Raw genomic sequence first — 24,746 nt, 5'->3', positions numbered from 1 at the left:
GGAAGTTGAAGAAGTGGACAAAGAGGACGAAGTGGACGTAGTGGAGGAAGTGGACGAAGTGTAGGAAGTGAACGAAGTGGACGAAGTGGACGAAGTGGACGAAGTTGATGAAGTGGAGGAAGTGGAGGAAGTGGACGAAGTTGACGAAGTAGAGGAAGTGGACGAAGTTGACGAAGTGGACGAAGTGGAGGAAGTGGACGAAGTGGACGAAGTTGAAGAAGTGGAGGAAATGGAGGAAGTGGAGGAAGTGGAGGAAGTAGAGGAAATGGAGGAAGTGGAGGAAGTGGAGGAAGATGACGAAGTTGAAGAAGTGGAAGAAGTGGACGAAGTGTAGGAAGTGGAAAAAGTAGAGGACGTGGACGAAGTGGGTGAAGTTGACGAAGTGGTAGAAGTCGAAGAAGTGGAGGAAGTTGAAGATGTGGACGAAGTTGACGAGGTGGAAGAAGTGGAGGAAGTGAAGGAAGCGGACGGAGTTGACGAAGTGGAGGAAGTGGTGGAAGTGGACGAAGTGGAGGAAGTCGAGGAAGTGGACGAAGTGGATGAAGTGGACGAAATGGAGGAAGTCGACGAAGTGGAGGAAGTGGAGGAAGTTGACGAAGTGGAGCAAGTGGACGAAGTGGACGAAGTGAAGGAAGTGGAGGAAGTGGAGGAAGTGGATGAAGTGGAGGAAATTGATGAAGTGGATGAAGTGGAGGAAATGGAGGAAGTTGAGGAAGAGGGCGAAGTGGAAGAAATGGAGGAAGTGGAGGAAGTGGAAGATGTGGAGGAAGTTGACGAAGTGGAGGAAGTGGAGGAAGTTGACGAAGTGGACGAAGTGGACGAAGTGGACGAATAGGTCGAAGTGGAGGAAGTTGACGAAGTGGGCGAAGAGGACGAAGTGGACGAAATGGAAGAAGTGGACGAAGTGGAGGAATTTGACGACGTGGACGAAGTGGAGGAAGTGGAGGAAGTTGAGGAAGAGGACGAAGTGGAAGAAGTGGAGGAAGTGGAAGAAGCTGAAGAAGTGGACGAAGTGGAGGTAGTGGACGAAGTGGAGGAAGTTGACGAAACGGAGGAAGTGGAGGAAGTTGACGAGGTGAACGACGGGGACGAAGTGGAGGAAGTCGAGGAAGTTGAGGAATGGAGAAAGTGGAGGAAGTGGACAAAGTGGACGAACTTGACGAAGTTGACGAAGTGGGCGAAGTGGACGAAGCGGACGAAGTGGAGGAAGTGGAGGAAGTGGAGGAAGTTTACGAAGTGGACGAAGAGGGGAAAGTGGACGAAGTGCACGAAGAGGCCGAAGTGGGCGAAGTGGAGCAAGTGGAAGAAGTGGAGGAAGTTGACGACGTGGAGGAAGTGGAGGAAGTCGACGAAGTGGAGGAAGTTTACGAAGTGGACGATGTTGACGAACTAGGCGAAGTGGACGAAGTGGAGGAATTGGACGAAGTGGGGGAAGTAGACGAAGTTGACGAAGTGCAGGAAGTGTAGGAAGTGGAGGAAGTCGAGGAAGTGGAGGAAGTGGACGAAGTGGAGGAAGTGGTCGAAGAGGACGAAGTCGACGAAGTGCACGAAGTGGAGGAAGTGGAGGAAGTTGACGAAGGGGACGAAGTGAGGAGGTTGTGGAAGTGGAGGAACTGGAGGAAGTGGACGAAGTGGACGAGGTGGAAGAAGTGGAGCAAGTGGAGGAAGTGGAGTAAGTGGAGGAAGTGTAGGAAGTGGACGAAGCGGACGAAGCGGACGAAGCGGACGAAGCGGACGAAGCGGACGAAGCGGACGAAGCGGACGAAGCGGACGGAGAGGAAGAAGTGGACGAAGTGGAGGAAGTGGGCGAAGTGGAGGAAGTCGACGAAGTTGACGAAGTGCAGGAAGTGGAGGAAGTGGAGGAAGTGGAGGAAGTGGAGGAAATTGACGAAGTGCACGAAGTGGAGGAAGTTGACGAAGTGGAGGAAGTGGACGATAGGGACAAAGTTAAGGAACTAGAGGAGGTTGAAGAAGTGGAGGAAGTTGAGGAAGACGGCGAAGTGGAAGAAGTGGAGGAAGTGGAGGAAATTGAAGAAGTAGACGAAGTTGACGAAGTGGACGAAGTGGAGGAAGTGGAGGAAGTTGACGAAGTGGACGAAGTGGAGTTAGTTGAGGAAGAGGACTAAGTGGACGAAGTGGAAGAAGTGGAGGAAGTGGAGGAAGTTGACGAAGTGGACGAAGTTGACGAAGTGGCCGAAGTGGAGTAGTTGGACGAAGTGGAGGAAATGGAGGAAGTGGACAAAGTGAACGAAATGGAGGAAGTTGACGAAGTGGAGCAATTGGACGAAGTTGACAAAGTGGAGGAAGTGGAGGAAGTGGAGCAAGTAAAGGAAGTGGAGGAAGTGGACGAAGTGGAGGAAGTAGAGGAAGGAGAGGAAGTGGACGAAGAGGGGGAAATGGACGAAGTGGCTAAATTGACGAAGTGGAGAAAGTGGAAGAAGTGGAGGAAGTGGTCGAAGTGGACGAACTTGAAGAAGTGGAGGAAGTGGAGGAAGTTGAGGAAGTCGACAAAGTGGAGGAAGTGGAGGAAATGGAGGAAGTGGATGAAGTGGAGGAAGTTGATGAAGTGGAAGAAGTGGAGGAAGTGGAGAAAGTTGACGAAGAGGTCGAAGTGGACGAAGTTGACGAAGTGGGCGAAGTGCACAAAGTCGACGAAGTGGAAGAAGTGGACGAAGTTGACGAAGTGGAGGAAGTGGACAAAGTGGATAATGTGGAGGAAGTGGAGGAAGTGGACGAAGTGGAGGAAGTGGACGAAGTGGACAGAGTGGAGGAAGTGGACGAAATGGAGGAAATTGACCAAGTGCAGGAAGTGGAGGAAGTTGACGAAGTGTAGGAAGTGGACCATGGGGACAAGTGGAGGAAGTGGAGGAAGTGCTCAAAGTTTACGAACGGGAAGAAGTGGAGGAAGTGGAGGAAGTTGAGGAAGTGGACAAAGTGGAGGAAGTGGAAAAAATGAAGGAAGTTGACGAAGTGGAGGAAGTGAAGGGAAGTCGACAAATTTGACGAAGTTGACGAAGTGGACCAAGTGGAGGAAATTGACGAAGTGGACGAAGTGCAGGAATTGGAGGAAGTTGACGAAGTGGAGGAAGTTGACGATGGGGACGAAGTGGAGGAAGTGGAGGTAGTTGACGAAGTGGAACGAAGTTGAGGAACTAGACGAAGTTGACGAAGTGGAGGATGTGGAGGAAGTGGACAAAGTGGAGGAAGTGGACGAAGTGAAGCAAGTGAAGGAAGAGGACGAAGTGGGGGAAGTGGAGGATGTGGAGGAAGTGGAAGAAGTGGAGGAAGTGGAGGAAGTGGTCGAAGTGGACGAACTGGAAGAAGTGGAGGAAGTGGACAAAATGGAGGAAGTTGAGGAAGTGGACAAAGTGGAGGAAGTTGAGCAAGTTGACGAAGTGGAGGAAGTGGAGCAAGTGGAGGAAGTGGAGGAAGTTGACGAAGTGGACAAAGTGGAGCAACTGGAGGAAGTGGAGGAAAAGGATGAAGTGGACGAAGTAGAGGAAGTTGACAATGTAGAGGAAGTCGACGAAGTGGAGGAAGCGGACAAAGTTGACGAAATGGAGGAAGTGGACGTAGTGGACGAAGTGGAGCAAGTGGATGAGGTTGAGAAAGTGGACAAAGTGGACGATGTGGAGCAAGTGAAGGAAGTGGACGATGTTTATGAAGTGGAGGAAGTGGAGAAAGTTGAGGAAGTTGAGGAAGTGGACAAAGTGGAGGAAGTGGAGGAAGTTGACGAAGAGAAGGAAGTGGAGGAAGTGGACGAACTGGAAGAAGTGGAGGAAGTTGGAGGAAGTTGACGAAGTGGAGGAAGTGGTCGAAGAGGACGAAGTCGACGAAGTGCACGAAGTGGAGGAAGTGGAGGAAGTTGACGAAGGGGACGAAGTGGAGGAGGTTGTGGAAGTGGAGGAACTGGAGGAAGTGGACGAAGTGGAAGAAGTGGAGCAAGTGGAGGAAGTGGAGTAAGTGGAGGAAGTGTAGGAAGTGGACGAAGCGGACGAAGCGGACGAAGCGGACGAAGCGGACGAAGCGGACGGAGACGAAGAAGTGGACGAAGTTGACGAAGTGGAGGAAGTGGGCGAAGTGGAGGAAGTCCACGAAGTTGACGAAGTGCAGGAAGTGGAGGAAGTGGAGGAAGTGGACGAAGTGGAGGAAATTGACGAAGTGCACGAAGTGGAGGAAGTTGACGAAGTGGAGGAAGTGGACGATAGGGACAAAGTTGAGGAACTAGAGGAGGTTGAAGAAGTGGAGGAAGTTGAGGAAGACGACGAAGTGGAAGAAGTGGAGGAAGTGGAGGAAATTGAAGAAGTAGAGGAAGTTGACGAAGTGGACGAAGTGGAGGAAGTGGAGGAAGTGGAGGAAGTTGACGAAGTGGACGAAGTGGAGTTAGTTGAGGAAGAGGACTAAGTGGACGAAGTGGAAGAAGTGGAGGAAGTGGAGGAAGTTGACGAAGTGGACGAAGTTGACGAAGTGGCCGAAGTGGAGTAGTTGGACGAAGTGGAGGAAGTGGAGGAAATGGAGGAAGTGGACAAAGTGAACGAAATGGAGGAAGTTGACGAAGCGGAGCAATTGGACGAAGTTGACAAAGTGGAGGAAGTGGAGGAAGTGGAGCAAGTAAAGGAAGTGGAGGAAGTGGACGAAGTGGAGGAAGTAGAGGAAGGGGAGGAAGTGGACGAAGAGGGGGAAATGGACGAAGTGGCTAAATTGACGAAGTGGAGAAAGTGGAAAAAGTGGAGGAAGTGGTCGAAGTGGACGAACTTGAAGAAGTGGAGGAAGTGGAGGAAGTTGAGGAAGTCGACAAAGTGGAGGAAGTGGAGGAAATGGAGGAAGTGGATGAAGTGGAGGAAGTTGATGAAGTGGAAGAAGTGGAGGAAGTGGAGAAAGTTGACGAAGAGGTCGAAGTGGACGAAGTTGACGAAGTGGGCGAAGTGCACAAAGTCGACGAAGTGGACGAAGTTGACGAAGTGGAGGAAGTGGACAAAGTGGATAATGTGGAGGAAGTGGAGGAAGTGGACGAAGTGGAGGAAGTGGACGAAGTGGACAGAGTGGAGGAAGTGGACGAAATGGAGGAAATTGACCAAGTGCAGGAAGTGGAGGAAGTTGACGAAGTGTGGAAGTGGACCATGGGGACAAGTGGAGGAAGTGGAGGAAGTGCTCAAAGTTTACGAACGGGAAGAAGTGGAGCAAGTGGAGGAAGTTCAGGAAGTGGACAAAGTGGAGGAAGTGGAGAAAGTGAAGGAAGTTGACGAAGTGGAGGAAGTGAAGGGAAGTCGACAAATTTGACGAAGTTGATGAAGTGGACGAAGTGGAGGAAATTGACGAAGTGGACGAAGTGCAGGAATTGGAGGAAGTTGACGAAGTGGAGGAAGTTGACGATGGGGACGAAGTGGAGGAAGTGGAGGTAGTTGACGAAGTGGAACGAAGTTGAGGAACTAGACGAAGTTGACGAAGTGGAGGATGTGGAGGAAGTGGACAAAGTGGACGAAGTGGACGAAGTGAAGCAAGTGAAGGAAGAGGACGAAGTGGGGGAAGTGGAGGATGTGGAGGAAGTGGAAGAAGTGGAGGAAGTGGAGGAAGTGGTCGAAGTGGACGAACTGGAAGAAGTGGAGGAAGTGGACAAAATGGAGGAAGTTGAGGAAGTGGACAAAGTGGAGGAAGTTGAGCAAGTTGACGAAGTGGAGGAAGTGGAGCAAGTGGAGGAAGTGGAGGAAGTTGACGAAGTGGACAAAGTGGAGCAACTGGAGGAAGTGGAGGAAAAGGATGAAGTGGACGAAGTAGAGGAAGTTGACAATGTAGAGGAAGTCGACGAAGTGGAGGAAGCGGACGAAGTTGACGAAATGGAGGAAGTGGACGTAGTGGACGAAGTGGAGCAAGTGGATGAGGTTGAGAAAGTGGACGAAGTGGACGATGTGGAGCAAGTGAAGGAAGTGAACGATGTTTATGAAGTGGAGGAAGTGGAGAAAGTTGAGGAAGTTGAGGAAGTGGACAAAGTGGAGGAAGTGGAGGAAGTTGACGAAGAGAAGGAAGTGGAGGAAGTGGACGAACTGGAAGAAGTGGAGGAAGTTGGAGGAAGTTGACGAAGTGGAGGAAGTGGTCGAAGAGGACGAAGTCGATGAAGTGCACGAAGTGGAGCAAGTGGAGGAAGTTGACGAAGGGGACGAAGTGGAGGAGGTTGTGGATGTGGAGGAACTGCAGGAAGTGGACGAAGTGGACGAAGTGGAAGAAGTGGAGCAAGTGGAGGAAGTGGAGTAAGTGGAGGAAGTGTAGGAAGTGGACGAAGCGGACGAAGCGGACGAAGCGGACGGAGAGGAAGAAGTGGACGAAGTTGTGGAGGTTGTGGAAGTGGAGGAACTGGAGGAAGTTGAGGAAGACGACGAGTGGAAGAAGTGGAGGAAGTGGAGGAAATTGAAGAAGTAGAGGAAGTTGACGAAGTGGACGAAGTGGAGGAAGTGGAGGAAGTTGACGAAGTGGACGAAGTGGAGTTAGTTGAGGAAGAGGACTAAGTGGACGAAGTGGAAGAAGTGGAGGAAGTGGAGGAAGTTGACGAAGTGGACGAAGTTGACGAAGTGGCCGAAGTGGAGTAGTTGGACGAAGTGGAGGAAATGGAGGAAGTGGACAAAGTGAACGAAATGGAGGAAGTTGACGAAGCGGAGCAATTGGACGAAGTTGACAAAGTGGAGGAAGTGGAGGAAGTGGAGCAAGTAAAGGAAGTGGACGAAGTGGACGAAGTGGAGGAAGTAGAGGAAGGGGAGGAAGTGGACGAAGAGGGGGAAATGGACGAAATGGCTAAATTGACGAAAAGGATGAAGTGGACGAAGTGGAAGAAGCTGAGGAAGTGGAGGAAGTTGAAGAAGTGGACGAAGTTAACGAAGTGGAGGTCGTGGACAAAGTGGAGGAAGTTGACAAAGTGGAGCAAGTGGAGGAAGTTGAGGAAGAGGACGAAGTTGACAAAGTGGAAGAAGTGGAGGAAGTTGAAGAAGTGGGCGAGGTTGACGAAGTGGAGGTGGTGGACGAAGTGGAGGAAGTTGACAAAGTGGAGGATGTTGAGGAAGTTGACGAAGTGGAGGAAGTGGACGATGGGACGAAGTGGAGGAAGTGGACGAAGTTGAGGAAGTGGTCGAAGTGGACGAACTTGACGAAGTTGACGAAGTGGGCGAAGTAGACGAAGGAGACGAAGTGGAAGAAGTCGACGAATTTGACGAAGTGGAGGAAGTGATGAAGTGGAGGAATTGGACGAAGTTGACGAAGTGCAGGAAGTGTAGGAGGTGGAGGAAGTGGAGGAAGTGGAGGAAGTGGACGAAGTGGAGGAAATTGACGAAGTTGACGAAGTGGAAGGAAGTGGACGAAGAGGACGAAGTCGACGAAGTGCACGAGGTGGAGGAAGTGGAGGAAGTGGAGGAAGTGGAGGAAGTTGACGAAGGGGACGAAGTGGAGGAGGTTGAGGAAGTGGACGAAGTGGAGGAACTGGAGGAAGTGGACGAAGTGGACGAAGTGGAAGAAGTGGAGCAAGTGGAGGAAGTGGAGTAAGTGGACGAAGGGGACAAAACGGGCGAAGCGGACGAAGCGGACGAAGCGGACGAAGCGGACGAAGTGGAAGAAGTGGACGAAGTTGACGAAGTGGAGGAAATGGGGGAAGTGGAGGAAGTCGACGAAGTTGACGAAGTGCAGGAAGTGGAGGAAATGGAGGAAGTGGAGGAAGTGGAGGAAGTTGACGAAGTGGACGAAGTGGAGGACGTTGACGAAGTGGAGGAAGTGGACAATAGGGACAAAGTTGAGGAATTGGAGGATGTTGAAGAAGTGGAGGAAGTTGAGGAAGACGACAAAGTGGAAGAAGGGGAGGAAGTGGAGGAAATTGAAGAAGTGGACGAAGTAGACGAAGTGGAGGTGTCGTGGACGAAGTGGAGGAAGTTGACAAAATGGAGGAAGTGGAGGAAGTTGAGGAAGAGGACGAAGTGGACGAAGTGGAAGAAGTGGAGGAAGTTGAAGAAGTGGACGAAGTGGAGGATGTGGACGAAGTGGAAGAAACGGACGAAGTGGAGGAAGTGGAGGAAGTTGACGAAGTGGACGAAATGGAGTTAGTTGAGGAAGAGGACTAAGTGGACGAAGTGGAAGAAGTGGAGGAAGTGGAGGAAGTTGACGAAGTGGACGAAGTGGACGAAGTTGACGAAGTGGACGAAGTGGAGGAGTTGGACGAAGTGGAGGAAATGGAGGAAGTGGACAAAGTGAACGAAATGGAGGAAGTTGACGAAGCGGAGGAATTGGACGAAGTTGACGAAGTGGAGGAAGTGGATGAAGTTGACAAAGTGGTGGAAGTGGAGGAAGTGGAGGATGTGTACGAAGAGGGGGAAATGGACGAAGTGGACAATGTGGACGAAGTGGAGGAAATTGACGAAGTGGAGAAAGTGGAAGAATTGGAGGAAGTGGTCGAAGTGGACGAACTTGAAGAAGTGGAGGAAGTGGAGGAAGTTGAGGAAGTGGACAAAGTGGAGGAAGTGGAGGAAATGGAGGAAGTGGATGAAGTGGAGGAAGTTCATGAAGTGGAAGAAGTGGAGAAAGTAGACGAAGTGGACGAACTGGACGAAGAGGTCGAAGTGGACGAAGTTGACGAAGTGGAGGAAGTGGACAAAGTCGATGAAGTGGAGGAAGTGAAGGAACTGGAGGGAGTGGACGAAGAGGAGGAAGTGGACAGAGTGGAGGAAGTGGACGAAATGGAGGAAATTGACCAAGTGGACGAAGTGGAGGAAGTGGAGGAAGTTGATGAAGTGGAGGAAGTGGACGATGGGGACAAAGTTGAGGAAGTGGACTCTGGGGACGAAGTGGAAGAAGTGGAGGAAGTCGAAGAAGTGGAGGAAGTGGAGGAAGTGGACGAATCGGATGAAGTGGTCGAAGTGGACGAAGCGGACGAAATGGAAGTAGTGGACGAAGTTGACGAAGTGGAGGAAGTGGACGAAGTTGACGAAGTGGAGGAAGTGGAGGAAGTGGAGGAAGTGGAGGAAGTGAAGGAAGTGGACGAAGTGGGGGAAGTGGAGGATGTGGAGGAAGTGGAAGAAGTGGAGGAAGTGGAGGAGGTGGAGGAAGTTGAGGAAGCGGAGGAAGTTGACGAAGTGGACGAAGTGGACGATGGGGACGAAGGGGACGAAGTGGAGGAAGTGGACGAAGTTGACGACGTGGACGAAGTGGGCCAAGTGGAGGAAGTGGAGGAAATGGAGGAAGTTGCACAAGTGGATGAAGTGGACGAATTGGTTGAAGTAGACGAAGAGGTCGAAGTGGACGAAGTGGACGAATTGGACAAAGTTGACGAAGTGGACGAAGCGGAGGAAGTGGACGAAGTGGGCGAAGTGGACGAAGTAGAAGAAGTCGACGAAGTGGACAAAGTTAACGAAGTGGACAAAGTGGTAGAAGTTGAGGAAGTGGAGGAAGTTGAAGAAGTGAACGAAGTTGACGAGGTGGAAGAAGTTTAGGAAGTGGAGGAAATGGACGAAGTGGAAGTAGTGGAGGAAGTGGGGGAAGTTGAAGAAGTGGACGAAGATGTTGAAGTGGACATAGTGAAGGAAGTGGAGGAAGTGGAGGAAGTGTAGGAAGTGGAGGAAGTTGACGAAGTGGACAAAGTGAACGGAGTGGAAGGAGTGGAGGAAGTAGAGGAAGTGGAGGAAATGGACGAAGTGGAAGTAGTGGAGGAAGTGGGGGAAGTTGAAGAAGTGGACGAAGATGTTGAAGTGGACGTAATGAAGGAAGTGGAGGAAGTGGAGGAAATGGAGGAAGTTGACGAAGTGAATGGAGTGGAAGGAGTGGAGGAAGTGGAGGAAGTGGAGGAAGTGGAGGAAGTTGACGAAGTGGACGAAGTGAACGGAGTGGAAGGAGTGGAGGAAGTGGAGGAAATGGACGAAGTGGACGAAGTGGAAGTAGTGGAGGAAGTGGGGGAAGTTGAAGAACTGGACGAAGATGTTGAAGTGGACGTAGTGAAGGAAGTGGAGGAAGTGGAGGAAGTGGAGGAAGTGTAGGAAGTTGACGAAGTTGACGAAGTGGACGAAGTGAACGGAGTGGAAGGAGTGGACGAAGTGGGGGAAGTGGAGGAAGTTGAAGAAGTGGAAAAAGATGACGAAGTGGACGTAGTGGAGGAAGTGGACGAAGTGAACGAACTGTAGGAAGTGAACGAAGTGGACGAAGTGGAGGATGTGGACAAAGTGGAGGAAATGGAGGAAGTGGACAAAGTGAACGAAATGTAGGACGTTGACGAAGTGGAGGAATTGGACGAAGTTGACGAAGTGGAGGAAGTGGAGGAAGTTAACGAAGTGGAAGAAGTGGAGGAAGTGGAGGAAGTAGAGGAAGTGGAGGAATTGGAGGAATTGGAGGAAGTGGAGGAAGTGGAGGAAGCAGAGGAAGGGGACGAAGTGGACGAAGTACACCAAGTAGACGAAGTGGACGAAGTGGACGAAGTCGACGGAGTGGAAGGGGTGGAGGAAGTGGAGGAAGTTGAAGAAGTGGACAAAGATGACGAAGTGGACGTAGTGGAAGAAGTGGACGAAGTGGAGGACGTGTAGGAAGTGAACGAAGTGGACAAAGTGGACGAAGTGGACGAAGTGGAGGAAGTGGAGGAAGTGGACGAAGTTGACGAAGTAGAGGAAGTGGAGGAAGTGGAGGAAGTGGAGGAAATGGAGGAAGTGGAGGAAGTGGAGGAAGTTGAAGAAGTGGAAAAAGATCACGAAGTGGACGTAGTGGAGGAAGTGGACGAAGTGAACGAACTGTAGGAAGTGAACGAAGTGGACGAAGTGGAGGATGTGGACAAAGTGGAGGAAATGGAGGAAGTGGACAAAGTGAACGAAATGTAGGACGTTGACGAAGTGGAGGAATTGGACGAAGTTGACGAAGTGGAGGAAGTGGAGGAAGTTAACGAAGTGGAAGAAGTGGAGGAAGTGGAGGAAGTAGAGGAAGTGGAGGAATTGGAGGAATTGGAGGAAGTGGAGGAAGTGGAGGAAGTAGAGGAAGGGGACGAAGTGGACGAAGTAGACCAAGTAGACGAAGTGGACGAAGTGGACGAAGTGGACGAAGTGGACGAAGTCGACGAAGTCGACGGAGTGGAAGGGGTGGAGGAAGTGGAGGAAGTTGAAGAAGTGGACAAAGATGACGAAGTGGACGTAGTGGAAGAAGTGGACGAAGTGGAAGAAGTGGACGAAGTGGAGGAAGTGTAGGAAGTGAACGAAGTGGACAAAGTGGACGAAGTGGAGGAAGTGGACGAAGTTGACGAAGTAGAGGAAGTGGATGAAGTTAACGAAGTGGACGAAGTGGACGAAGTGGAGGAAGTGGAGGAAGTGGAGGAAATGGAGGAAGTGGAGGAAGTGGAGGAAGATGATGAAGTTGAAGAAGTGGAAGAAGTAGACGAAGTGTAGGAAGTGGACAAAGTAGAGGACGTGGACGAAGTGGTAGAAGTGGAAGAAGTGAAGGACGTTGAAGAAGTGGACGAATTTGACGAGGTGGAAGAAGTGAAGGAAGTGAAGGAAGCGGACGAAGTTAACGAAGTGGAGGAAGCGGTAGAAGTGTACGAAGTGGAAGAAATGGAGGAAGTGGACGACGTGGACAAAGTGGAGGAAGTGAAGGGAGTCGACGAAGTGGACGGAGTTTACGAAGTGGACGAAGTGGACGAAGTTGACGATGTTGACGAAGTGGGGAAGTGGACGAAGTGGAGGAAGTGGAGGAAGTGGAGGAAGTGGAGGAGGTGGAGGAAGTGGAGGAAGTGCTCGAACTGGACGTACTGGAAGAAGTGGAGGAAGTGCACGAAGTTGAGGAAGTGGACAAAGTGGAGGGAGTGAGGAAGTGGAGGATGTGGAGGATGTGGAGGAAGTTGACGAAGTGGAGGAAGTGGAGGAAGTTGACGAAGGGGAGGATGTGGAGGAAGTGGAGGAAGTGGAGGAAGTTGAGGAAGCGGAGGAAGTTGACGAAGTGGACGAAGTGGACGATAGGGACGAAGGGGACGAAGTGGAGGAAGTGGACGAAGTTGACGAAATTGACGAAGAAGACAAAGTGGAGAAAGTGGATGAAGTGGAGGAAATTGATGAAGTGGACGAAGTTGAGGAAGTGGAGGAAGTGCACGATGGGGACGAAGTGGATGAAGTGGTAGTAATGGACGAAGTGGGCGAAGTGGACGAAGCGGACGAAATGGAAGAAGTGGGCGAAGTTGACGAAGTGGACGAAGTTGACGAAGTGGACGAAGCGGACGAAGTTGACGAAATGGAGGAAGTGGAGGAAGTGGATGAGGTGGAAGAAGTGAAGGAAGTGGAGGAAGTGGATGAAGTGGAGAAGTGGACCAAGTGGACCAAGTGAAGGAAGTTGACGAAGTGGAGGAAGTGGAAGATGTGGAGGAAGTGGAAGAAGTGGAGGAAGTGGAGGAAGTGGTCAAAGTGGACGAACTGGAAGAAGTGAAGGAAGTGGAGAAAGTTGAGGAAGTGCATAGAGTGAAGGAAGTAGAAGCAGTGGAGGAAGGTGACGAAGTGGACGGAGTGGAGGAAGTAGAGGAAGTAGAGGAAGTTGAGGAAGTGGAGGAAGTGGACGAAGTGGAGCAAGTGAAGTAAGTTGACGAAGTGAAGGATGTGGAGGAAGTGGAAGAAGTGGAGGAAGTTGAGGAAGTGGTCGAAGTGGACGAACTGGAAGAAGTGAAGGAAGTGGAGAAAGTTGAGGAAGTTGACGAAGTGGACGGAGTGGAGGAAGTAGAGGAAGTGGAGGAAGTTGACGAAGTGGACGAAGTGGGCGAAGTGGATGAAGTTGACGAAGGGGACAAAGTGGAGGAAGTGGAGCAAGTGGAGGAAGAGAACGAATGGACGAAGTGGAGGAAATGGAGGAAGTGGACGAACTGGATGAAGCAGAGGAAGTGGAGGAAGTTTAGGAAGAGGATGAAGCGGACGAAGAAGACAAAGTGGAGGGAGAGGAGGAAGAGGAGGAAGAGGACGAAGCGGAAGTAGTGGATGAAGTGGTGGAAGAGGAGGAAGGTGATGAAGTGGACGAAGTTTAGGAAGAGGACGACGTGGAGAAGTGGAAAAAGTAGAGGAAGTGGACGAAGTTGACGAAGTGGACGAAGTGGAGGAGGTGGACGAAGTGGAGAACTTGGCGGAAGTGGACAAAGTGAACGAAATGGAGGACATTGGCGAAGTGGTGGAATTGGACGAAGTTGACGAAGTGGAGGAAGTGGACGAAGTTACCGAAGTGAAGGAAGTGGAGGAAGTGGAGGAAGTAGAGGAAGTGGAGGAAGTGGAGGAAGTGAAGGAAGTGTAGGAAGTGGACGAAGTGGAGGAAGGGAACGAAGTGGACGAAGTAGACCAAGTCGACGAAGTGGACGGAGTGGTAGGAGTGGAGGAAGTGGAGGAAGTTGAAGAACTGGACAAAGATGACGAAGTGGACGTAATGGAGGAAGTGGAGGAAGTGGAGTTGGGAAGTGGACGAAGTAGACGAAGTAGACGAAGTGGACGAAGTTGACGAAGTGGGCGAAGTGGACGAAGTGGAGGAAGTGGACGACGTGGACGACGTGGACGAAGTGGAGGAGGTGGAGGAAGTTGAAGAAGTGGAAAAAGTGGAGGACGTGGAGGAAGTTGAAGAAGTGGACGAAGTTGACGAATTGGACGAAGTGGAGGAGGTGGACGAAGTGGAGGAAATGGAGGAATTGGACAAAGTGAACGAAATGGAGGACGTTGAGGAAGTGGAGGAATTGGACGAAGTTGACGAAGTGGAGGAAGTCGAGGAAGTGGAGGAAGTGGAGGAAGTGGAGGAAGTGGACGAAGTGGAGGAAGGGGACGAAGTGGACGATGTGGACGAAGTAGACCAAGTGGACAAAGTGGCCGGAGTGGAAGGAGTGGAGGAAGTGGAGGAAGTTGAAGAAGTGGACAAAGAGGACGAAGTGGACGTAGTGGAGGAAGTGGACGAAGTGGAGGAAGTGTAGGAAGTGAACGAAGTGGACGAAGTGGACGAAGTTGATGAAGTGGAGGAAGTGGAGGAGGTGGACGAAGTTGACGAAGTAGAGGAAGTGGACGAAGTTGACGAAGTGGACGAAGTGGAGGAAGTGGACGAAGTTGAAGAAGTGGAGGAAATGGAGGAAGTGGAGGAAGTGGAGGAAATGGAGGAAGTGGAGCAAGTGGAGGAAGATGACGAAGTTGAAGAAGTGGAAGAAGTGGACGAAGTGTAGGAAGTGGACAAAGTAGAGGACGTGGACGAAGTGGATGAAGTTGACGAAGTGGTAGAAGTCGAAGAAGTGGAGGAAGTTGAAGATGTGGACGAAGTTGACAACGTGGAAGAAGTGGAGGAAGTGAAGGAAGCGGACGGAGTTGACGAAGTGGAGGAAGTGGTAGAAGTGCACGAAGTGGAGGAAGTCGAGGAAGTGGACGAAGTGGATGAAGTTGACGAAATGGAGAAAGTCGACGAAGTGGAGGAAGTGGAGGAAGTGGATGAAGTGGAGGAAGTTGACGAAGTGGAGGAAGTTGACGAAGTGGAGCAAGTGGATGAAGTGGACGAAGTGAAGGAAGTGGAGGAAGTGGAGGAAGTGGATGAAGTGGAGGAAATTGATGAAGTGGATGAAGTGGAGGAAATGGAGGAAGTTGAGGAAGAGGCGAAGTGGAAGAAATGGAGGAAGTGGAGGATGTGGAGGAAGTTGACGAAGTGGAGGAAGTGGAGGAAGTTGACGAAGTGGACGAATAGGTCGAAGTGGAGGAAGTTGACGAAGTGGGCGAAGAGGACGAAGTGGACGAAATAGAAGAAGTGGACGAAGTGGAGGAAATTGACGACGTGGACGAAGTGGAGGAAGTGGAGGAAGTTGAGGAAGAGGACTAAGTGGAAGAAGTGAAGGAAGTGGAGGAAGTGGAAGAAGCTGAAGAAGTGGACGAAGTGGAGGTAGTGGACGAAGTGGAGGAAGTTGACGAAACGGAGGAGGTGGAGGAAGTTGACGAGGTGGACGACGGGGACGAAGTGGAGGAAGTCGAGGAAGTTGAGGAATGGAGGAAGTGGACAAAGTGGACGAACTTGACGAAGTTGAGGAAGTGTAGGAAGTGGAGGAAGTGGAGGAAGTGGAGGAAGTGGACGAAGTGGAGGAAGTGGTCGAAGAGGACGAAGTCGAGGAGGTGGAGGAAGTGGAGGAAGTGGAGGAAGTTGACGAAGGGGACGAAGTGGAGGAGGTTGTGGAAGTGGAGGAACTGGAGGAAGTGGAGGAAGTGGAAGAAGTGGAGCAAGTGGAGGAAGTGGAGGAAGTGGAGTAAGTGGAGGAAGTGGAGGAAGTGGACGAAGCGGACTAAGGGGACGAAGCGGACGAAGAGGAAGAAGTGGACGAAGTTGACGAAGTGGAGGAAGCGGGCGAAGTGGTGGAAGTCGACGAAGTTGACGAAGTTGAGGAAGTGGAGGAAGTGGACGAAGTGGAAGAAATTGACGAAGTGCACGAAGTAGAGGAAGTTGACGAAGTGGAGGAAGTGGACGATAGGGACAAAGTTGAGGAACTAGAGGAGGTTGAAGAAGTGGAGGAAGTTGAGGAAGACGACGAAGTGGAAGAAGTGGAGGAAGTGGAGGAAATTGAAGAAGTCGACTAAGTGGAAGAAGCGGACGAAGTGGAGGAAGTGGAGGAAGTTGACGAAGTGGACGAAGTGGAGTTAGTTGAGGAAGAGGACTAAGTGGACGAAGTGGAAGAAGTGGAGGAAGTGGAGGGAGTTGACGAAGTGGACGAAGTTGACGAAGTGGCCGAAGTGGAGTAGTTGGACGAAGTGGAGGAAATGGAGGAAGTGGACAAAGTGAACGAAATGGAGGAAGTTGACGAAGCGGAGGAATTGGACGAAGTTGACGAAGTGAAGGAAGTGGACAAAGTTGACAAAGTGGAGGAAGTGGAGGAAGTGGACGAAGAGGGGGAAATGGACGAAGTGGGTAAATTGACGAAGTGGAGAAAGTGGAAGAAGTGGAGGTAGTGGTCGAAGTGGACGAACTTGAAGAAGTGGAGTAAGTGGAGGAAGTTGAGGAAGTGGACAAAGTGGAGGAAGTGGAGGAAATGGAGGAAGTGGATGAAGTGGAGGAAGTTCATGAAGTGGAGGAAGTGGAGAAAGTTGACGAAGAGGTCGAAGTGGACGAAGTTGACGAAGTGGGCGAAGTGCACAAAGGTGACACAGTCGACCAAGTGGAGGAAGTGGACAAAGTGGATGATGTGGAGGAAGTGGAGGAAGTGGACGAAGTGGAGGAAGTGGACGAAGTGGACAGAGTGGAGGAAGTGGACGAAGTGGAGGAAGTGGAGGAAGTTGACGAAGTGCAGGAATTGGAGGAAGTTGACGAACGGGAAGAAGTGGAGGAAGTGGAGGAAGTTGAGGAAGTGGACAAAGTGGAGGAAGTGGAGAAAGTGAAGGAAGTTGACGAAGTGGAGGAAGTGGAGGGAAGTGGACAAAGTGGACGAAGTTGACGAAGTGGACGAAGTGGAGGAAATTGACGAAGTGGACGAAGTGCAGGAATTGGAGGAAGTTGACGATGGGGACGAAGTGGAGGAAGTGGAGGTAGTTGACGAAGTGGAACGAAGTTGAGGAACTAGACGAAGTTGACGAAATGGAGGATGTGGAGGAAGTGGAGGAAGTGGACAAAGTGGACAAAGTGGAGGAAGTTGAGGAAGTGGAGGAAGTCGACGATGGGGACGAAGTTGAAGAAGTGGAGGAAGTCGAGGAAATCGAGGAAGTCGAGGAAGTGGAGGAGGTGGACGAATCGGATGAAGTGGTCAAAGTGGACGAAATGGAAGTAGTGGACAAAGTTGACGAAGTGGAGGAAGTGGACGAAGTTGACGAAGTGGAGGAAGTGGACGAAGTGAAGCAAGTGAAGGAAGAGGACGAAGTGGGGGAAGTGGAGGATGTGGAGGAAGTGGAAGAAGTGGAGGAAGTGGAGGAATTGGTCGAAGTGGACGAACTGGAAGAAGTGGTGGAAGTGGACAAAATGGAGGAAGTTGAGGAAGTGGACAAAGTGGACGAAGTGGAGGAAGTTGAGCAAGTTGACGAAGTGGAGGAAGTGGAGGAAGTTGACGAAGTAGACGAAGTGGACAAAGTGAAGCAAGTGGAGGAAGTTGAGGAAGAGGACGAAGTGGACGAAGTAGAGGAAGTTGACAATGTAGAGGAAGTCGACGAAGTGGAGGAAGCGGACGAAGTTGACGAAATGGAGGAAGTGGACGAAGTGGACGAAGTGGACGAAGTGGAGCAAGTGGATGAGGTGGAGGAAGTGGAGGAAGTGGACGAACTGGAGCAAGTGAAGGAAGTGCACGATGTTGATGAAGTGAGGAAGTGGAGAAAGTTGAGGAAGTTGAGGAAGTAGACAAAGTGGAGGAAGTGGAGGAAGTTGACGAAGAGAAGGAAGTAGATGAAGTGGACGAACTGGAAGAAGTGGAGGAAGTTGGAGGAAGTTGACGAAGTGGACAAAGTGGAGGAAGTGGAGCAAGTGGAGCAAGTGGAGGAAGAGGACGAAGTGGACGAAGTAGAGGAAGTTGACAAAGTAGAGGAAGTCGACGAAGTGGAGCAAGCGGACGAAATTGACGAAATGGTGGAAGTGGACGTAGCGGACGATGTGGAAGAAGTGGACGAAGTTGACGAAGTGGAGGAAGTGGTCGAAAAGGACGAAGTCGACGAAGTGCACGAAGTGGAGGAAGTGGAGGAAGTTGACGAAGGGGACGAATGGAGGAAGTTGAGGAAGTGCAGGAAGTGGACGAGGTGGAAGAAGTGGGGAAGTGGACGAATTGGAGTAAGTGGACGAAGTGGAGTAAGTGGACGAAGTGGGAAAGTGGACGAAGTGGACGAAGTAGAGGAAGTTGAGGAAGTGGAGGAAGTTGACGAAGTGGACGATAGGGACGAAGGGGACGAAGTGGAGGATGTGGAGGAAGAGGAGGAAGAGGAGGAAGGTGAGGAAGTGGTTGAAGTGGATGAAGTGGACGAACTTGACGAAGCTGACGAAGTGGGCGAAGTAGACGAAGCGGACGAAGTGGACGAAGTTGACGAAGTGGAGGAAGTGATGAAGTGGAGAAATTGGACGAAGTGCAGGAAGTGTAGGAAGTGGAGGAAGTGGAGGAAGTGGCCGAAGTGCAGGAAGAGGAGGAAGTGGAGGAAGTGGAGGAAATTCACGAAGTGGAGGATGTGGAGGAAGTTGATGAAGTGGAGCAAGTTGACGATAGGGACAAAGTGGAGGAACTGGAGGAGGTTGAGGAAGTGGAGGAAGTGGAGGAAGTGGGGGATGTGGACGAAGTGGAGGAGGTTGAGGAACTGGACGTAGTTGACGAAGTGGAGGTAGTGGTCGAAGTGGACGAACTGGAAGAAGTGGAGGAAGTGGAGGCAATGGAGGAAGTTGAGGAAGTGGACAAAGTAGAGAGAATGGAGGAAGTGGAGGATGTGGAGGAAGTTGATGAAGTGGAGGAAGTGGAGGAAATGGAGGAAGTGGACGAAGTGCATGTAGCGGAGGAAGTGGAGGAAGTTGAGGAAGAGGACGAAGTGGAAGAACTGGAGGAAGTTGACGAATCGGACGAAGAAGACGAAGTGGAGGAAGAGGAGGAAGAGGAGGAAGAGGACGAAGTGGAAGAAGTGGAAGAAGTGAAGGAAGTGGAGGAAGTGGAGGAAGTTGAGGAAGAGGAGGAAGTGGAGGAAGTGGAGGAAGTGGAAGAAGTTGAGGAAGTGGAGGAACTGCACGAAGTGGATGAAGTGGTCGAATTGGACGAAGTGGACGAAGTGGACGAAGCGGACAAAATGGAAGAAGTGGACGAAGTTGACGAAGAGGAGGAAGTGGACGAAGTTGAAATAGTGGAGGAAGTGGACGAAGTGGACGAAGTGGAGGAAGTAGAGGATGTGGAGGAAGTAGAGGACGTGGACCAAGTGGTGGAAGTGGAAGAAGTGGAGGAAGTGAAGAAAGTGGACGAAGTTAACGAAGTTGAGGAAGTGGAGGATGTGGAGAAAGTTGAAGAAGTGGAGGAAGTGGTCGAAGTGGACGAACTGGAAGAAGTGGAGGAAGTGGAGAAAGTGGAGAAAGTTGAGGAAGTGCACGAAGTGGAGGAAGTGGAGCAAGTTGACGAAGTGGAGGAAGTGGGGCAAGTGGAGGAAGTGGAGGACGTAGAGGAAGTGGAGGAAGTGGAGGAAGTTGACGAAGTTGACGAAGTGGACCAATTGGAGGAAGTGGAAGAAGTAAGGCAAGTGGAGGAAGAGGATGAAGTGCACGAAGTAGAGGAAGTTGACGAAGTGGAGGAAGTTGACGAAGTGGAGGAAGCGGAAGAAGTTGACGAAGTGAAGGAAGTGGATGAGGTGGATGAGGTGGAGGAAGTGGAGGAGGTGGAGGAAGTGGACGAAGTGGAGCAAGTGAAGGAAGTGGACGAAGTCGACGAAGTGGAAGAAGTGGAGGAAGTGGAGAAAGTTGAGGAAGTTGAGGAAGTTGAGGAAGTGGAAGAAGTGGAGGAAGTTGACGAAGTGGAGGATGTGGAGGAAGTGGTCGAAGTGGACGAACTGGAAGAAGTGGAGGAAGTGGAGAATGTTGAGGAAGTGGAAAAAGTGGAGGAAGTGGAGCAAGTTGACGACATGGAGGAAGTGGAGGAAGTGGAGGAAGTGTAGGAAGTGGAGGAAGTAGACGAAGTGGACAAAGTGGAGGAAGTGGAGCAAGTGGAGGAAGAGGACGAAGTGGACGAAGTAGAGGAAGTTGACAAAGTAGAGGAAGTCGACGAAGTGGAGGAAGCGGACGAAGTTGACGAAATGGAGAAAGTGGAGGAAGTGGAGGAAGTGGAGGAAGTGGTTGAGGTGGAGGAAGTGGAGGAAGTGGAGGAAGTGAACGAAGTGGAGCAAGTGAAGGAAGTGGACGAAGTTGACGAAGTGGAGAAAGTGGAGGATGTGGAGGAAGTGGAAGAAGTGGAGGATGTCGAGGAAGTGATCGAACTGGACGAACTGGAAGAAGTGGAGGGAGTCGAGAAAGTTGAGGAAGTTGAGGAAGTGGACAAAGTGGAGGAAGTGGAGGAAGTTGACGAAGTGGAGGAAGTAGACGAACTGGAAGAAGTGGAGGAAGTGGGAGGAAGTTGACGAAGTAGACGAAGTGGACAAAGTGCAGGAAGTGGAGCAAGTGGAGGAAGAGGACCAAGTGGATGAAGTAGAGGAAGTTGACAAAGTAGAGGAAGTCGACGAAATGGAGGAAGTGGACGAAATGGACGAAGCGGACGATGTGGAAGAAGTGGACGAAGTTGACGAAGTGGAGGAAGTGGTCGAAAAGGACGAAGTCGACGAAGTGCACGAAGTGGAGGAAGTGGAGGAAGTTGACGAAGGGGACGAAGTGGAGGAAGTTGAGGAAGTGGACGAAGTGGAAGAAGTGGGAAGTGGACGAATTGGAGTAAGTGGACGAAGTGGAGTAAGTGGACGAAGTGAGGAAGTGGACGAAGTCGACCAAGTAGAGGAAGTTGAGGAAGCGGAGGAAGTTGACGAAGTGGACGAAGTGGACGATAGGGACGAAGGGGACTAAGTGGAGGAAGTGGAGGAAGAGGAGGAAGGTGAGGAAGTGGTTGAAGTGGACGAACTTGACGAAGTTGACGAAGTGGGCGAAGTAGACGAAGCGGACGAAGTGGAAGAAGTGGACGAAGTTGACGAAGTGGAGGAAGTGATGAAGTGGAGGAATCGGACGAAGTGCAGGAAGTGGAGGAAGTGGACGAAGTGCAGGAAGAGGAGGAAGTGGAAGAAGTGGAGGAAGTGGAGGAAATTCAAGAAGTGGAGGAAGTTGATGAAGTGGAGGAAGTTGACGATAGGGACAAAGTGGAGGAACTGGAGGAGGTTGAGGAAGTGGAGGAAGTGGGGGATGTGGACAAAGTGGAGGACGTTGAGGAAATGGACGAAGTTGACGAAGTGGAGGTAGTGGTCGAAGTGGACGAACTGGAAGAAGTGGAGGAAGTGGAGGCAGTGGAGGAAGTTGAGGAAGTGGACAAAGTAGAGAGAATGGAGGAAGTGGAGGATGTGGAGGAAGTTGATGAAGTGGAGGAAGTGGAGGAAATTGACGAACTGGACGAAGTGGAGGAAGTGGATGATGGGGACAGAGTTGAGGAACTGGAGGAGGTTGAAGAAGTGGAGGATGTGGTGGAAGTGGAGGAAGTTGAGGAAAAGGACAAAGTGGACGAAGTGTAAGAAGCTGAGGAAGTGGAGGAAGTTGAGGAAGTGGACGAAGTTGACGAAGTGGAGGTCGTGGACGAAGTGGAGGAAGTTGACACAGTGGAGCAAGTGGAGGAAGTTGAGGAAGAGGACGAAGTGGACAAAGTGGAAGAAGTGGAGGAAGTGGAGGAAATTCACGAAGTGGAGGAAATGGAGGAAGTTGACGATAGGGACAAAGTGGAGGAACTGGAGGAGGTTGAGGAAGTGGAGGAAGTGGGGGAATTTGAGGAAAAGGACGAAGTGGACGAAGTGGAAGAAGCTGAGGAAGTGGAGGAAGTTGAAGAAGTGGACAAAGGTGACGAAGTGGAGGTCGTGGACGAAGTGGAGGAAGTTGACAAAGTGGAGCAAGTGGAGGAAGTTGAGGAAGAGGACGAAGTGGACAAACTGGAAGAAGTGGAGGAAGTTGAAGAAGTGGACGAGGTTGACGAAGTGGAGGTGGTGGACGAAGTGGAGGAAGTTGACAAAGTGGAGGAAGTTGTGGAAGTGGACGAAGTGGAGGAAGTGGACTATGGGACGAAGTGGAGGAAGTGGACGAAGTTGAGGAAGTGGTCGAAGTGGACGAACTTGACGAAGTGGGCGAAGTAGACGAAACGGACGAAGTGAAAGAAGTCGACGAAGTTGACGAAGTGGAGGAAGTGATGAAGTGGAGGAATTGGACAAAGTTGACGAATTGCAGGAAATGTAGGAAGTGGAGGAAGTACACGAAGTGGAGGAAGTGGACGAAATGGAGGAAATTGACGAAGTTGACGAAGTGGAAGGAAGTGGACGAAGTTGACGAAGTGGAGGAAGTGGTCGAAGAGGACGAAGTGCACGAAGTGGAGGAAGTGGAGGATGTGGAGGAAGTTGACGAAGGGGACGAAGTGGAGGAGGTTGAGGAAGTGGAGGAACTGGAGGAACTGGAGGATGTGGACGAAGTGGAAGAAGTGGAGCAAGTGGAGGAAGTGGACGAAGCGGACGAAGCGGAAGAAGTGGACGAAGTTGACGAAGTGGAGGAAGTGGGGGAAGTGGAGGAAGTCGACGAAGTTGACGAAGTGCAGGAAGTGGACGAAGTGGACGAAGTGGAGGAAATTGACGAAGTGGACGAAGAGGGGGAAGTTGACGAAGTGGAGGAAGTGGACGATAGGGACAAAGTTGAGGAACTGGAGGAGGTTCAAGAAGTGGAGGAAGTGGACGAAGTTGAGGAAGACAACGAAGTGGAAGAAGTGGAGGAAGTGGAGGAAATTGAAGAAGTGGACGAAGTTGACGAAGTGGAGGCGTCGTGGACGAAGTGGAGGAAGTTGACAAAGTGGAGGAAGTGGAGGAAGTTGAGGAAGAGGAGGAAGTGGATGAAGTGGAGGAAGTGGAGGAAGTGGAGGAAGTTGAAGAAGTGGACGAAGTTGACGAAGTGGAGGTTGTGGACGAAGTGGAGGAAGAGGAAGAAGCGGACGAAGTGGAGGAAGTGGAGGAAGTTGACGAAGTGGGCAAAGTGGAGTTAGTTGAGGAAGAGGACTAAGTGGATGAAGTGGAAAAAGTGGAGGAAGTGGACGAAGTTGACGAAGTGGACGAAGTGGACGAGGTTGACGAAGTGGACGATGTCGAGGAGTTGGACGAAGTGGAGGAAATGGAGGAAGTGGACAAAGTGAACGAAATGGAGGAAGTTGACGAAGCTGAGGAATTGGACGAAGTTGACGAAGTGGAGGAAGTGGAGGAAGTGGACGAAGTGGACGAAGAGGGGGAAATGGACGAAGTGGACAATGTGGACGAAGTGGAGGAAATTGACGGAGTGGAGAAAGTGGAAGAAGTGGAGGAAGTGGAGGAAATGGAGGAAGTGGATGAAGTTCATGAAGTGGAAGAAGAAGTGGAGGAAGTGGAGAAAGTTGACGAAGAGGTCGAAGAGGTCGAAGTGGACGAAGTTGACGAAGTGGGCGAAGTGCACAAAGTGGACGAAGTGGAAGAAGTGGACGAAGTTGACGAAGTGGAGGAAGTGGACGAAGTGGAGTAAGTGGATGAAGTGGAGGAAGTGGAGGAAGTGGACAGAGTGGAGGAAGTTGACGAAATGGAGGAAATTGACCAAGTGGACGAAGTGGAGGAAGTGGACGATGGGGACGAAGTGGAGGAAGTGGAGGAAGTGGACGAAGTGGAGGAAATGGACGAAGTGAAGCAAGTGAAGGAAGAGGACGAAGTGGGGTAAGTGGAGGATGTGGAGGAAGTGGAAGAAGTGGAGGAAGTGGTCGAAGTGGACGAACTGGAAGAAGTGGAGGAAGTGGACAAAATGGAGGAAGTTGAGGAAGTGGACAAAGTGGACGAAGTGGAGGAAGTTGAGCAAGTTGACGAAGTGGAGGAAGTGGAGGAAGTGGAGGAAGTTGACGAAGTAGACGTAGTGGACAAAGTGGAGCAAGTGGAGGAAGTTGAGGAAGAGGACGAAGTGGACGAAGTGGACGAAGTAGAGGAAGTTGACAATGTAGAGGAAGTCGACGAAGTGGAGGAAGCGGACGAAGTTGACGAAATCGAGGAAGTGGACGAAGTGGACGAAGTGGAGCAAGTGGACGAGGTGGATGAAGTGGACGAATCGACGAAGTGGAGCAAGTGAGGGAAGTGGATGATGTTGATGAAGTGGAGGAAGTGGAGAAAGTTGAGGAAGTTGAGGAAGTGGACAAAGTGGAGGAAGTGGAGGAAGTTGACGAAGAGAAGGAAGTAGAGGAAGTGGACGAGCTGGAAGAAGTGGTGGAAGTTGGAGGAAGTTGACGAAGTGGACAAAGTGGAGCAAGTGGAGCAAGTGGAGCAAGTGGAGGAAGAGGACGAAGTGGACGAAGTAGAGGAAGTTGACAAAGTAGAGGAAGTCGACGGAGTGGAGGAAGCGGACGAAATTGACGAAATGGTGGAAGTGGACGTAGCGGACGATGTGGAAGAAGTGGACGAAGTTGACGAAGTGGAGGAAGTGGTCGAAATGGACGAAGTCGACGAAGTGCACGAAGTGGAGGAAGTGGAGGAAGTTGACGAAGGGGACGAAGTGGAGGAAGTTGAGGAAGTGCAGGAAGTGGACGAAGTGGAAGAAGTGGGGAAGTGGACGAATTGGAGTAAGTGGACGAAGTGGAGTAAGTGGACGAAGTCGGGAAGTGGAAGAAGTAGAGGAAGTTGAGGAAGTGGAGGAAGTTGATGAAGTGGACGATAGGGACCAAGGGGACGAAGTGGAGGATGTGGAGGAACTGGAGGAAGAGGAGGAAGGTGAGGAAGTGGTTGAAGTGGATGAAGTGGACGAACTTGACGAAGCTGACGAAGTGGGCGAAGTAGACGAAGCGGACGAAGTTGACGAAGTGGAGGAAGTGATGAAGTGGAGAAATTGGACGAAGTGCAGGAACTGTAGGAAGTGGAGGAAGTGGACGAAGTGCAGGAAGAGGAGGAAGTGGAGGAAGTGGAGGAAATTCACGAAGTGGAGGATGTGGAGGAAGTTGATGAAGTGGAGGAAGTTGACGATAGGGACAAAGTGGAGGAACTGGAGGAGGTTGAGGAAGTGGAGGAAGTGGAGGAAGTGGGGGATGTGGACGAAGTGGAGGAGGTTGAGGAACTGGACGAAGTTGACGAAGTGGAGGTAGTGGTCGAAGTGGACGAACTGGAAGAAGTGGAGGAAGTGGAGGCAAT

Source organism: Vigna umbellata, chromosome 3 (assembly GCF_029865625.1).
Source record: "Vigna umbellata cultivar VRB3 chromosome 3, Vumbellata_1.0, whole genome shotgun sequence".
Lineage (NCBI taxonomy): Eukaryota > Viridiplantae > Streptophyta > Magnoliopsida > Fabales > Fabaceae > Vigna > Vigna umbellata.
Note: the sequence above shows the minus strand (reverse complement) of the source record.